We start from the raw sequence: 13313 nt of genomic DNA, 5'->3' as shown, positions 1-13313 counted from the left end.
CATCACAAACCAGCAAGATGTTTGGAAAGATGCGATGACAACTTCCAGCTGGTAGTAAGTCTGACAAAATGTAGGAAAAATGAGAAAATGGTCCAGTTTTCTTCATCTCCATGTTATTGTAGTGTTCCGTTATGTTCGACTAATCAACAATTACAACCATACCTCAGATTTCATCATTTCCCCACTGACACACAACTGCAAGTGCACTGGGTACATGTGATTAGAAGAGATGAGGCGCCAAATTCCAGATGATTCCAAACTGCACATACATCTACAGTCTTCATTTTATCATTGATCACATTTACTTCAGTGGGTTTAATCACAGTCGGGAACTACACCGGAAGTTGTCATTGCATCTTTCCAAACGTTTGTGATGAAAGCGTGAATAGAGCCTATAGTCAGTGAGAATGCACTGTCAGAACAGTAGTCAAAAGCTTTTTTTTTTTTTTTTTTTCCTGATTAAATGAGGGGGTATAACCACATGCAAAACATATAATCTTATCATATATATATATATATATATATATATACATACACACACACATACACACACACACACACACACACATATGTATATATATATATATATATATATATATATATATATATATATATATATATATATATATATATATATAATATATATATATATATATATATATATATATAATATCCATAATGTTGGTTTTCTGCCTGTATGCAAATAACCTGTTCAATTTATTGTGCTGGTCCTAACCATATTCTAATCATATTCTATTCTATCCATATTCAACATCCACAATAAGATTAGGTTATTATAACACAATGATTTGTATTTATTTATTTTTTATTAAATCCTTTTATTTTTCACGTGCTTTTGGATACTGTACGGTCTTCATGGTTTGTGACGCAAGTGTTAATAGAGCCTATTGTCTCTTTATGGACAAAATCATGTTGGACAAGTGATGTAAGACATACAACAGATCCATACCAAAAACACCATCACCACTCACTCATTCATTCATACACCAGTGTGTACGCAGACATTGGGGCAAGGGTTAAGTGTCTTGCCCAAACACAACAATAGTAATCATCAGTGGGAGCTGGAATGGCACTGCCAATCTTTGAGTCAGTGGATGTGACTGCTGTACCAGTCCTGCTTATGTTGAGAGTGGGATTAGAACAACTGAGCTATTGCTGTGACGTGATGTCAGGCAAAGGATTTTTGAGAGCGAGGAACCAGTAAATCCCTTAAAAAGCCCATATTATGTTGTTTTATGATCTATGTTATAATGTTGATTCCTCAGCACAAACAGACCTGGAGTTGTGTTTTTTTCATTCACACATGTTTGAGTTCTTTGCTCAAACAGAAAACACTGAAGTGGCAACACAGGAAGTGCTCCACTGTGTGTTTAAACTCCATACACCAGGGATCTCCAACCTTTTTCCTCTGGTGAGCTCCCTTTATAACACAAAAATGCCAGAGAGCTACTCATTTTAGCGGTTGTAAGAAATTGAGAAAGTAGAAGAGCTAAGGCAAGCTTTAAACAGGTACAGTTAGACGCCTATTAATATTATCATTTACTGTATTATCAATCATAATTAACATTACCATTATCCATTTATTAGTGCACAAAGTTAGACATCAAAATGACACATTTACAATGGTAATTAATCAGATTTGAGCTATTTAGCACTATACATATAATTTTAGACATTCTTTGGTGAGTAACTTTGAAGGGGGTGGAGAGCTACTGGTAGCTCCCGAGCTACAGGTTGGAGACTCCTGCCATACACCTTCATGCTAAAATTGTTACATTTTTATATAGCTTTTTCCACTTTCAAGGCACTCAAACATCTTAACATCAAGGAACCACTCACACGTTGTGTCAAGCCTCACCCTGTCAAAGCCTGATTCCATCAGATCTCAGGAGCTCAACAGGTCTGGTTAGTACTTGGATGGGAGACCACTGGGTCAGTCCAGCACACCAGTCACAAAAAAATGTTGTTGTGTCCTTAAGCAAGACACTTCACACACATTTCATAAAAGTGCTATAAAAGTCCATAAAAGTGCTATATAAAACTGATGCATTATTATTATTAAGTGTCTTGCTCAGGGACACAACAACACAACAACTAACCCTAACCATAACAAACCACCAACCTTTGGATCAGTGACCAAATACTTTACCAAATGAGCTACTGCCTCAACTTGATGTGTTGGGGTCCGCCACCTATTCTGACATCTCTTCATTACAACATGCCTCTATTTAGACATGCCGGTTTTCTGACACTTTTTAATATCTCTATTCTGACAAGCCTTAGTTTCTTTTATTTTAATTTCATTATTATTATTATTATTATTATTATTATTATTATTTAATTTTACATTATTTTATTTTATTAATTTTTTTTTTGAGAGATGCGATATTCTACCCAGGCACATCTCTTGCTGTTGTTCAATGTTCTTAATCTCCACAACTATCAAGTCGCTCACAACACCAACACACACAGTAGCCAACTTCAAAATGACAAATATTTGTAGTCCACTGTCTGATATCCTATGTGGATGAAGTATTCTCTAATCAAGCACAAAGAATAATATGCTTTCACATTAATATCATTCATGTCGGAAAAGCGAAAATGTTTGAAAAATTGAGTGCCACTATTCCGACAGTCCATCCATCCACTTCCACTTATCCAGGTCTGAGTTGTGGGTTGCGGGGGCAGCAGTCTAAGCAGTCTAAGGGACTCTCAGACTTCCCTCACCCTAGACACTTCCTCCAGCTCCTCAGGGGGGACTCTGAGGTGTTCCTAGGCCAGCCCAGGCACATAGTCCCTCCGGGGCCTCCTTCCAGTGGGACATGCCTGGAACACCTTCCGAGAGAGATGTTCAGGAGGCATCCAGAAGAGATGCCAGAGCCACCTCAACTGCTCCTCTTGACGTGGAGGAGCAGTGGAACTACTACGAGCTCCTCCCGTGTCACTGTGCTCCTCACCCTATCTCTAAGGGAGTTCCCAGCCACCCTGCGGAGGAAACTAATTTCTACCGCTTGTATCTACGATCTCGTCCTTTTGGTCATTACCCAAAGCTCATGACCATAGGTGAGAGGAGAAACGTAGACTGACTGGTAAATCGAGAGCTTTGCCTTTTGGCTCAGCTTCCCTCCCACCACAACAGTCCGATACAGCGACCGCATCACTGCCAAAAATAAAAATTGTCGAAGTAGTAACTGAAGTAACTGTAGTAACTGTGTCAAAGGGTTTGTGAGAGCAAACGATCACTTAAAGGGCACATCTCATGCAAAATCAACTTTTCAGAGCTTTCTACCTTCTAAGAGTGATGTGTGGGCCTTGTATATTTCGCCGAAGTGGTTTTAAGATTGGTTCGGTGTTTTTTTTTTAACAAATTGCAGTGTATTTCTGCCACCCTCCCACGATACAACAAACTAAAGCTGCTACAACGATGACACAGCCAGCTACACCTACGACGTGTTTGACGTAGCAGAAAGCGCTTCGCTCATTCGCTCATTCATAGTTCCTGGTCTGTGACTGCCTCCAGGAAATCAGTAAGATTTCATAACTATTGTGTAATGTGATGTTACAAAACCCAAATTGTGCTTGTATTATGTGCAGAAGATACAGTGTGAAAAGAGTTGTTTTGCATGAGATGGACCCTTTAAATAACTGAAAGGGTCCATATTACTCTATTGTCTACATTATAATGTTGTTTCCTCGTCAGAAACAGACCTCCAGTTGTGTTTAGTTTCATTCACACGTTCTTCTCTCACACTGAAAACACTCTACTGAACAAAAGGTAGCTAACTTGAAAACTACCATTTCATTACATCGCAAGGTGGAACAGAGCATTTTGAGCTTTGGAGATGCACAGACTAATAATAAATAACACAAGTCCAGGTCTGTTTTTTGAGGAGGTAACAACATTCGATCATGGCCAAACTCTCACAAGAGTCAATTTTACACAACATAAGACCTTTAAAATACACACTTTCCCCTTTCGCGGTTTGAAAATTGGCTATTCCCTTTTTTAAACACTGCAGTACCCAATCTATTTATAACTCACTCGCCTATGGTTTGTCCTTTGAGCCCAAACATGTTCTTATAGACTCTGAGAAACATGATCATTTCCTGTTTCAAAGTCATCTCCCCGTGTACTACAGCCCCATAAACGTTTCCTATTTCCCCTGCGAATTCTCCCCGCTCCCCAAACCCCCACCCCGCTCCCCTCTCCCAGCGGCACCAAGGACGCCGCGCCCGATCGGGGTCGTTCGCCGGTTCCAGATGTGCGCGGGAGCTGGCGTCATCAGGTAGTTCGAACGCAAACACATGGTACGGCGACGGAGGGGAGGCGGCGTTCAACATCTGGCGGAGAGAGTGGAGCTACGAACACGGCGAGTATTCACGGTCACGGTAATCAGCATGTTTTTATGTAATGAATATGACCCTTTTGGAACATATGGTGGAAAAATAAACAGGAATTATTCTTGTGGTGGTAATCGGCAAGGAAGAAATAATTGAAAACACTAATCACGTTTGCATAAAATTACACGGTCCTTTTTAAAGCGTTGAAATATTTAGGCTGTTCTTACAAATAATAGGTTTGCTGTTTGATAATGGGTTTATAAAGTGGAGAAAATATACAGTAGGAAGTCTCGGAAACGTCTAGCTGTCAATTCTTATTCTCTGTATAACAATGATTGACGGAAAGGCCGACTGTTTACATATATTCACGTATAGTTTCTGTCTTTCATAAACTACAGGACACAGTGCACGTTGGCTGGGTGGGGAGCATGTTTGCCTCACTGCAAGGTGTTGGGTTTGACTGTGCTGGGGATTTTTTGTGCAGAGTTTGCATGTTTCTCTTTGCATGTTCGTGTCTTTGGTTTCCACTCAACCCAAAACTTGCCCCATTGGTCAAATTCTCCAGCTAAGGTAAGGTCCTGATCAAGACTAGCTCAAGGTCTGGAGATGGGTCCACTGCTGACAGGTGGTCCCAGTGGCATTGGAAGATTGACAAATGTCCTTTAAGTCCTATATTATGTTAAATTCACTCTTAAAAGAGTTTAGTCATGTTGTTACCTTCTCTAAAACATACTTGGAATTGTGTTCCACCTTGTGATGTGATGAAGCGTAGATTCCAAATGAACATCTACTTTTACATTTAGTTTAGCAAATATTGGCAGTTCCAGGGCTGAAGTTATCCTGCAACTCCAGGTACTGTATGTTTGTGATGAGGAAACAACTTTATGACATAGGTCGCTATTGTGCTGGAGATGGTTCATGTTAAACTTTTCAGAGATTATACATCTGCAGGTTATAAACATAGACCGTATATATGAATGGACATATATTCTAGCCTCTTAGCGTTACGGTGGTGAATTACTTCGTGACGCATAGACCTGTATCAGTGTATCAGCGTTTTCAAGAGTCCACACAGTGTCAGATCAGATCCGTACTCAGATGAATTCATTGGAGCTGTGTTCAATCAGATTAGTGTGGACGAACACTACATCTGCAACAAAAACAACTCGGATACGTACTAGTGTGGACAGGGCCTAAATGGCATTGTATGGCATTGTAAATGTTGGCAAAGACCATATTCTTTGCCATTCTGTTAGAATAAAGAAGTTTGATGTTGAAGAGCTGCTAGCTATGGTTTTATGAAACATGAGACCAAAGAGTTCAAGCAGTTACAGTGCTCACTTACAGGGGCACTTTGTAGTTTTGTGGTGGAGAGTCTGAAACCTCCTGTTCTCCATGGAGATGAGGAAATTTAGCCTGGAGTGTTCCACAGTATGGTATAAAACCTAGCAACCACCATGGAGACAGGCAAGTAGCAGCACCAAACAAAGTATTTTAGGCAATAAAATATCTGTAATTAATTTGCCCCATAATGTTGAACATTCCAAGCAAAACAATACTTGTTATACAATACAATACAATATTTGGCACTCTAGTCTTGTGTGTCAGTATCTGCTACTCCAGTTACCCCTGTACCACTATCACTTGGCTCTACTGCGCATGTCTCCTGCAGAGTCTCTGTCTTGCTGCAAGTTATGAAATATGCAGCCAAAAATGGTTATCGAGCAGCAGAAAGAAAGTTTGGAGTGAGCCAGAAACTTGTGAGGGACTGGCGGAAAGCGGGGATGGAGAACATAACTTCACGGCAACTGGGCGGGTGCGCAGTGCAACTTTCCTGGAAGTCATTGGATGGATCGACAAAGCGTGAACTCCAGTGACAACCGAAACCTTCCTGTTGGGATTCAGAAAGGCCAGAATAATTTCTAACTGGAACTGATGCCAAAAAATGTCAGTTCCTGATCTCAGATTTTCCCCAAAAAGTGTGACTTATTGTCTGGTGTTTCTTATATATGTTTTTTTCTTCTTCATTACGCATTTTTTGGCTAGAGCAACTTATAGTCCAAAAAATATGGTAATCAAAAATACATAGAAAACAGAAATTCTGGCTGTGAGTGTGGTCGCCTCTCCACAGATCAGATCAGTCATTTCTGGTCTGGTTTGGTCTTAGGTTTAATGTCATACTGTAAAATATAAAACAGAGAAATAACAGCTCCACAGAGAAAAGAAGGTGACGGACCCTCCAACAGAAAAGTTAAAAAATGCACTTTTAAAGCTCACAATTTTACGTGATACGGTACATTAAGGGTCAAAATGAAGTGGGTTAACTTTTGTATCATCATCCCAGTGCTTTATCCTTATATGCAAAAAGAATCTACACTTTTCTAAACCATAATATGTGCACTTTGTCACGCGCTGAGTTGACTGGGTGTCAGCGCTGTGTAGGTCCAACATCCATTTGAAGAAGAGATGATAGCTGCATTTTGGGACCATCTCTCCTTGACATTGAACACATCTCTGTTTTGAAAGATGGTGAAATGCATTTAAAAACTTATCTTTGACGAATGCTCCAATAAGAATTCAGAATATGAACTAAGAGGCAGATGGGTAGACGAAAGAATCAATATGTCCTTGTCAATCACACATCTCGTCTCACAGCAGTGATTCTATTTCTCTCTCAACTACAGGGCTGAGGAATTTGGGGAAAATCTATAACTGTGTTTTCTCTGACAAGCAATTCAGGTTAAGTTTAGCATTTATCTTTAAAGGTGCACTGCGTAACTTTTCTGGTGGAGGGTCCGTCACCTGCTTGTTTCTATGGATATGTCATTTCTTTGTCTGGAATGTCCCACAGTATGAGATTAAACAGCTCTACCTTACATTTATTCCAAAATATCCAAAAGAAACAGGCATTTAGGGATGACTCTCCATAGATCTGACCTGTAACTTAGTCTGGTTTGAGCTCCATGAAGATAGAAAGGTTTAATGCCATACTGTGAAACATTCCAGACAAACTCTCCACCAGAAAAGTTACACAATGCACCTTTAAAGTCAACTGTATTATTCCATGAAAACAGAAAGATAAAACCATACTTCAGAACATTCTCCATGGAGAACATTTCCATGGAAACAAGTAGGAAGCCAAATAAGAGTCAGGTTTGTGGAGATGCAAGCATACTCAGAGTAAGAACACTTGCTGTTTTTCAGTGTAATAAACACATCCATCATGGAAAAAAAAAAACTAAAAACACTTTTATTTTAGTCTAATTTTTGCACACGCACACACACACACACACACACACACACACACACACGCACACACACACACACACACACACACACACACTTACTGTAGGGTTCTGTTCAAAGTTCACATTTTAAACATGGCCAGGAGAATTAACAAAAGACTGAAATATAAAGTGGCAAACTAATACAAGAATCACCTTTCAGAACAGGTTTGTACAGATCTAAACTACAAGGTTAGCAATTTTTACACACAATAAGACAAGTGTTTTTATTTGTAGACAAAGTTATCGTACTTCTATTTTCTAATTGTGTCATTTAAAATTACAATTTTGATACGACTGCATGAAAATCTTGAAGGCCTACTCTCAATCAGAGTCCTGCACCAGGTCAGGTAAATAGTTACTGAAACAGGCTGGTTTTAGTGTTCTGGAGTTTTACGGGCAGGTATGCAGGCAGATAGTGATTACACACAGGCAGGTCAGATGATTCAAATGAACAACCAGTAGTGTTTTTATTACATAAAACCATCAGTGGAGGTGATCGGCTTGGCAGCTGCACTCCTGGTTTAATCCTGATTTAGACCTGGTTAAGTCCTGGTGTAGTCCTGGTGTAGTCCTGGTGTAGTCTTGGCGATCAGCTCAGTGGTTGTGGTGTGTATATATTTATGCTAATGGCACTGTTTAGTCCTGGTTTAGACCTGGTTCAGTCCTGGTCCAGCCCTGCTGTAGTCCTCGTGATCGGTTCTGTGGTTGCGGTGTGTTTATATTTATAAACCGCTAATGGCATGGTGTAGGTTCATTCCTGGTTTAGTCCTGGTTTAGTCCTAGACTGTTGGGCTGTCGGACTAATGGGCTGACCCCGATTTATCACGGGCACAAGCGGGTAACAGGTAGAATGTTAAGGGGTCTGGGCATGTGCAGATTTAGCTTTGATATTATCACAGGTTAACGGGAGGGTGTGAATTAGTGTTGTCAAAAGTATTGAAAATCTGATACTAATCGATACTAAAAACTGGTATCAAAACTAGATGCTCATTTGAACAGGAATCAATACTAATACAAATACTGTGTATTTGTTTAATTATAACACAGGTAAGTCTGGCTAAAACATAGGACAAAGGCCGTAAATAGTGAAAAAGATACAATTCTTTATTTTTGTTAATATTAAGAGTTAATTTGATGCATTTAAAAAAAGTACATTCAAAAAGATGCTGTAGTGTATTTCTTTCAGATTTAAAGTGCAAGGTGCTACTACATTGCACTATTACACAAACCACCCCAGCCAATAAATACACACTATAGCAGGTACACTAACTGTACAGATAAAAGGGAACTACTTTGCGAGAGAACTTGAGATTTACGAGACAATATCAAAGAGAATTTCAAGAGAATTTGAAAGCAGAAACAAACAGCAGCAGCGTCATTTGAAACATAAAAATACACCGATGACCACACGCCATCGAAGGCCACCACCCCAAATATACACCACCCAGAGCCTCTACCTGGGTTCTAGAATGAGTGTACTCTACATGGGGCCGGGAGCGCGTTAGGAGCGGCCACTGTCACCACCTGCTCCGGACAGGAAAACAGTCTAACCACCCGGTTACATATGTTTTTTTTGTTTTTTTTTTTGTTTTTTTCATGGCAAGGCAAGTTTATTTGTATAGCACAATTCGTACACAAAGTAATTCAAAGTGCCTTACAGAATAAGAAATACATTAAAATCATAATAAAAACAAATCAAAACATAAGTAATCATGAAGATTAAAATTTAAAAAGAGAGACATAAATTGGAGAGAAGAGTGCGGAATGAAAACCTTTCAGTTATATGCACAGTTAAACAGAAATGTTTTGAGCCTGGATTTAAACAGCGTCACAGAAGAGTCTGTCTCACATGTTCAGGAAGACTTCATTTGTATTTCTGGTCCTGTAGCTTTTATCACAGTCATATGACACAACTACAGCACCAGATTGTGAAATAACAGGTTGTTGTGAAAAAAAAAGGATGTATATACAATTTTACAACATATAAACCGTAACCACTCTAGAGCCACATCAGCCCGTTTGACATTATAATGTGTTTAAAGCAGATTTGTGCAACTCTCACAGAAACAAAACTTAAAACCGCATGGCTAATTTGCATAAACTAAGCGAAGAAAACAAACAGCTCTTGTGCGCTGATGCGACATGACTCAGGTGAATACAGGTTAGTGTGACCATATTTGCGTTTGTCAAAACCAGGACACCGTACGGGAGGTGGGGCCTCGTCATCCACATTGCGCTTCTCTCACCTGGCAAAGCTTTTCATGTTTTCGGTGTCCTGGTGAACTTTTTCCCACTGGACACCGAAACATATGTGCACATGGACTCCCACTTGTCCCGACCGGAACGGAAAGCGTCGAATTTCTTGTACAAGTCATCGTTAAACACGCAATTAGGCTTCGGCACATTGCAGACTGACCGACTGTCTGTGTCTCGCTCCTTCTGAGTGCAGAGAGCTACATGTACGAACCCCTGTTTGTCCCCAGACACAGATGTTTGGTCACCCTACACTACGCACAGCAAACTACATTCGGTTTGTCGATTAAAATTAACATAATCGATGAAATTCTTTATGATCAATTATCGATTAATCGACTAATCATGCCCATCTCTAGGTAAAAGGGGAAGTTTTAATAGCAAAATTAAGAAAAAAATCCAGGCGAGGACAGATTTACTAAAATTGCCTTTAGATCTAGAAGGGTTCATGTTGAAAATGATAATTCCATTGTCAAAGAAACAGTGTTTATTATGATCATGATCAGTGTTGGGGAGTAACAGATTACATGTACCAGAGTTACGTAATCAGAGTACAAATTATAAGTAACTGTATTCGGTTACAGTTACTGTTTAAGTGAGTGGTAATTAGATTACATTTACTTGGTTGAAATAAATGGATTACACAGAGGTATTTTCCTGTTTTCACATTTTGGACTATATCCGTTTTGTTTTTTTTTCTTCTTTTTTTCTCTCGGTAATTCCACTCATTGCCAGACACTAAATCAGGTCTAAACCAGGTCTTAAACCAGATCTAAACCAGGTCTAAAACCAGGTCTAAACCAGGTCTAAAACCAGGTCTAAAACCAGGTCTAAACTAGGTCTAAACTAGGACTAAAACCAGATCTAAAACAGGATTAAACCAAGACTAAACCAGGACTAAACCAGGTCCAAACCAGGGCTCATCCAGGTTTAAAACCAGGTCTAAACCAGGTTTAAACCAGTTCTAAACTAGGTCTAAACTAGGACAAAACCAAGACTAAACCAGGTCCAAACCAGGTCTAAACCAGGCCTAAAACCAAGTCTAAACCAGGACTAAACCAAGACTAAACCAGGACTAAACTAGGTCCAAACCAGGTCTCATCCAGGTCTGAAACCAGGCCTAAAACCAGATCTAAACCAGATCTAAACCAGGAGTAAACCAGGTCTAAACCAGGTCTAAACTATGTCTCAAACAGGATTTAACAGGACTAATCCATGCCATGCAGACCGTGTCTCCTTGTCTTCTATCAATACTATTTCTAATTTGGTTAAGTAAAGTCTGGGCTTTTTATTGTCTTTTAGCCGATAAAACATCTTATGTGAAGATGTCCGAGTCTTTGCTTCTCTACAGCAAATCAAGTAATCCAAAGTATTCAGATTACGTTACTCACTTTAAGTAATTTAATGGATTACGTTACAAACTACATTTTGGGGTATGTAATCTGTAATCTGTAGGGGAATACATTTTAAAAGTAACCTTCCCAACACTGATCATGGTATCAGAATCGGTATTGAGTATCGAGTCTATCCCTTACATACTCAGTACTGAAATTCCTTTGTAGCAAAATGTTAGTATTGTGACAAAACAACTCCAAACCACCAAAGTTTGTTGTCCTTCGAGTGTCCATTTTTCACTTTATTTTCTGTGAAGCATCTAAAACACAAACACAGACTTGTCATGGGTGGGCTGTACTTCTGGCCTCTTCGCTGTCACTCCTGCAGACAGAATGAAGGAAAACCTGAGCTGGAGACTGCTTCTCTGACCGCCAATGTCAAAGTCTGTCTGTGAACCCTCTTTGAACCCGACTGACAGCTCGTGTGATGGGAAAGGCTCCTCCATCCTCCTCCTCCACTCCGGTCATGCTCCAGGAGATGGCCGGCAGCGTGATGGAGACGAGCGCCGAGACACGAGTGCCACAGATACAAAAAGACCTAAAAATGTGCCAGGTACAGATGCAAGCAAGTCGCACTGGTGGGAGGAACAATGACCAAAAGTTAAAGTAGTGTATTTACCTGCTTCTCTGCACTGACGTGGTTTTGATACTCAACAACTCAACAAAAAGGACAAGGTCAACTGGAACTACAAGAGGTGATCTGATTTGTGCTGTTAAACAAGTCTCACACATAAATACAACACAAAAATCATACAAAAAAGACCTGAAAAGGCGCAAAGTACAGACTAGAGATCAGTGTTGGGAAGGTTACTTTAAAAATGTATTCCCCTACAGATTACAGATTACATATCCCAAAATTACTTGATATTGTCATGGTTTTAGTCCTGGATTAAGTCCTGGTTTAGTCTTGGTTTAGTCCTGTTTTTTTTTGTCTTGGTTTAGTCCTGGTTTACTTCTGGTTTTAGTCCTGGTTTAGTTCTGGTTTTAGTCCTGGTTTAGTTCTGGTTTTAGTCCTGGTTTAGTCCTGGTTTTAGACCTGCTTTTAGTCCAGATTTAGTCCTGATTTTAGTCCTGGCTTTAGTCCTGGTTTAGTCTTGTTTTTTTTGTCTTGGTTTAGTCCTGGTTTAGTCCTGGTTTAGCCCAAAATATGAAAACAGGAAAATACCGCTGTGTAATCCATTTATTTCAACAAAGTAACTGTAATCCGATTACCACTCACTGAAACAGTAACTGCAACTGAATACAGTTACTCATAATTTGTACTCTGATTACGTAACTATGGTACTTGTAATCTGTTACTCCCCAACACTGCTAGAGATGCAAAAATGTTTTATATAATATCGAATCCCTCGATACTGGTTTCAAGATTTCGGAAAAATCAGGAGCCACAGTGGAACGCCAGTCACTAAAAACTGTCGTTGTGTCCTTAGGTGAGGCACTTGACCCACATTGACTAGTAAGAGGCGATGGAGCCGATTGAGCAGATTGGCAGCGTTGATTCCGTCAGCCAGTCCCAGGGCAGCTGTGGCTAGAATAGTAGTTTATCATCACCAGGAATGGAGTGAATGAATAATAATCTATAAAGTGTCTCTGTGACATACACTACCGGTCAAAAGTTTTAGAACACCGTATTTTTTCCAGTTATTTATTGAAATTCAAGTCGTGCAAGTCCAATGAAGAGCTTGAAATGGTAACAAAGGCAAGAACTGAACAAACAGAGGTTAAAAAAAGATACAAAACACAAGTTCAAGCTCTGCCAAAACTACCTCAGGAAAAAAGAACAAGATGGTAAAGCTTGAAAACATGGAGTGTCCAGCAACACAGTGTCCAGACTTAAACCCCATGGAGCTGGTTTGGGATGAACTTGGACAGAAGAGTGAAGCAACCTACAAGTGCCACACATTTATGGAAACTTCTGTAACAGACTTGGGAAGAACTTCCTGAACAATATTTGATTTCTATTGGAGAAAGAACGAGCCACGAGTGTGTTCAGCTGTTCTATCTGCCAAAGGTGGAG

Source organism: Boleophthalmus pectinirostris, unplaced genomic scaffold (genome assembly GCF_026225935.1).
Source record: "Boleophthalmus pectinirostris isolate CB_2022bp ecotype Guang Dong unplaced genomic scaffold, ASM2622593v1 HiC_scaffold_2, whole genome shotgun sequence".
NCBI lineage: Eukaryota > Metazoa > Chordata > Actinopteri > Gobiiformes > Gobiidae > Boleophthalmus > Boleophthalmus pectinirostris.
This window is presented reverse-complemented; position numbering follows the sequence as displayed.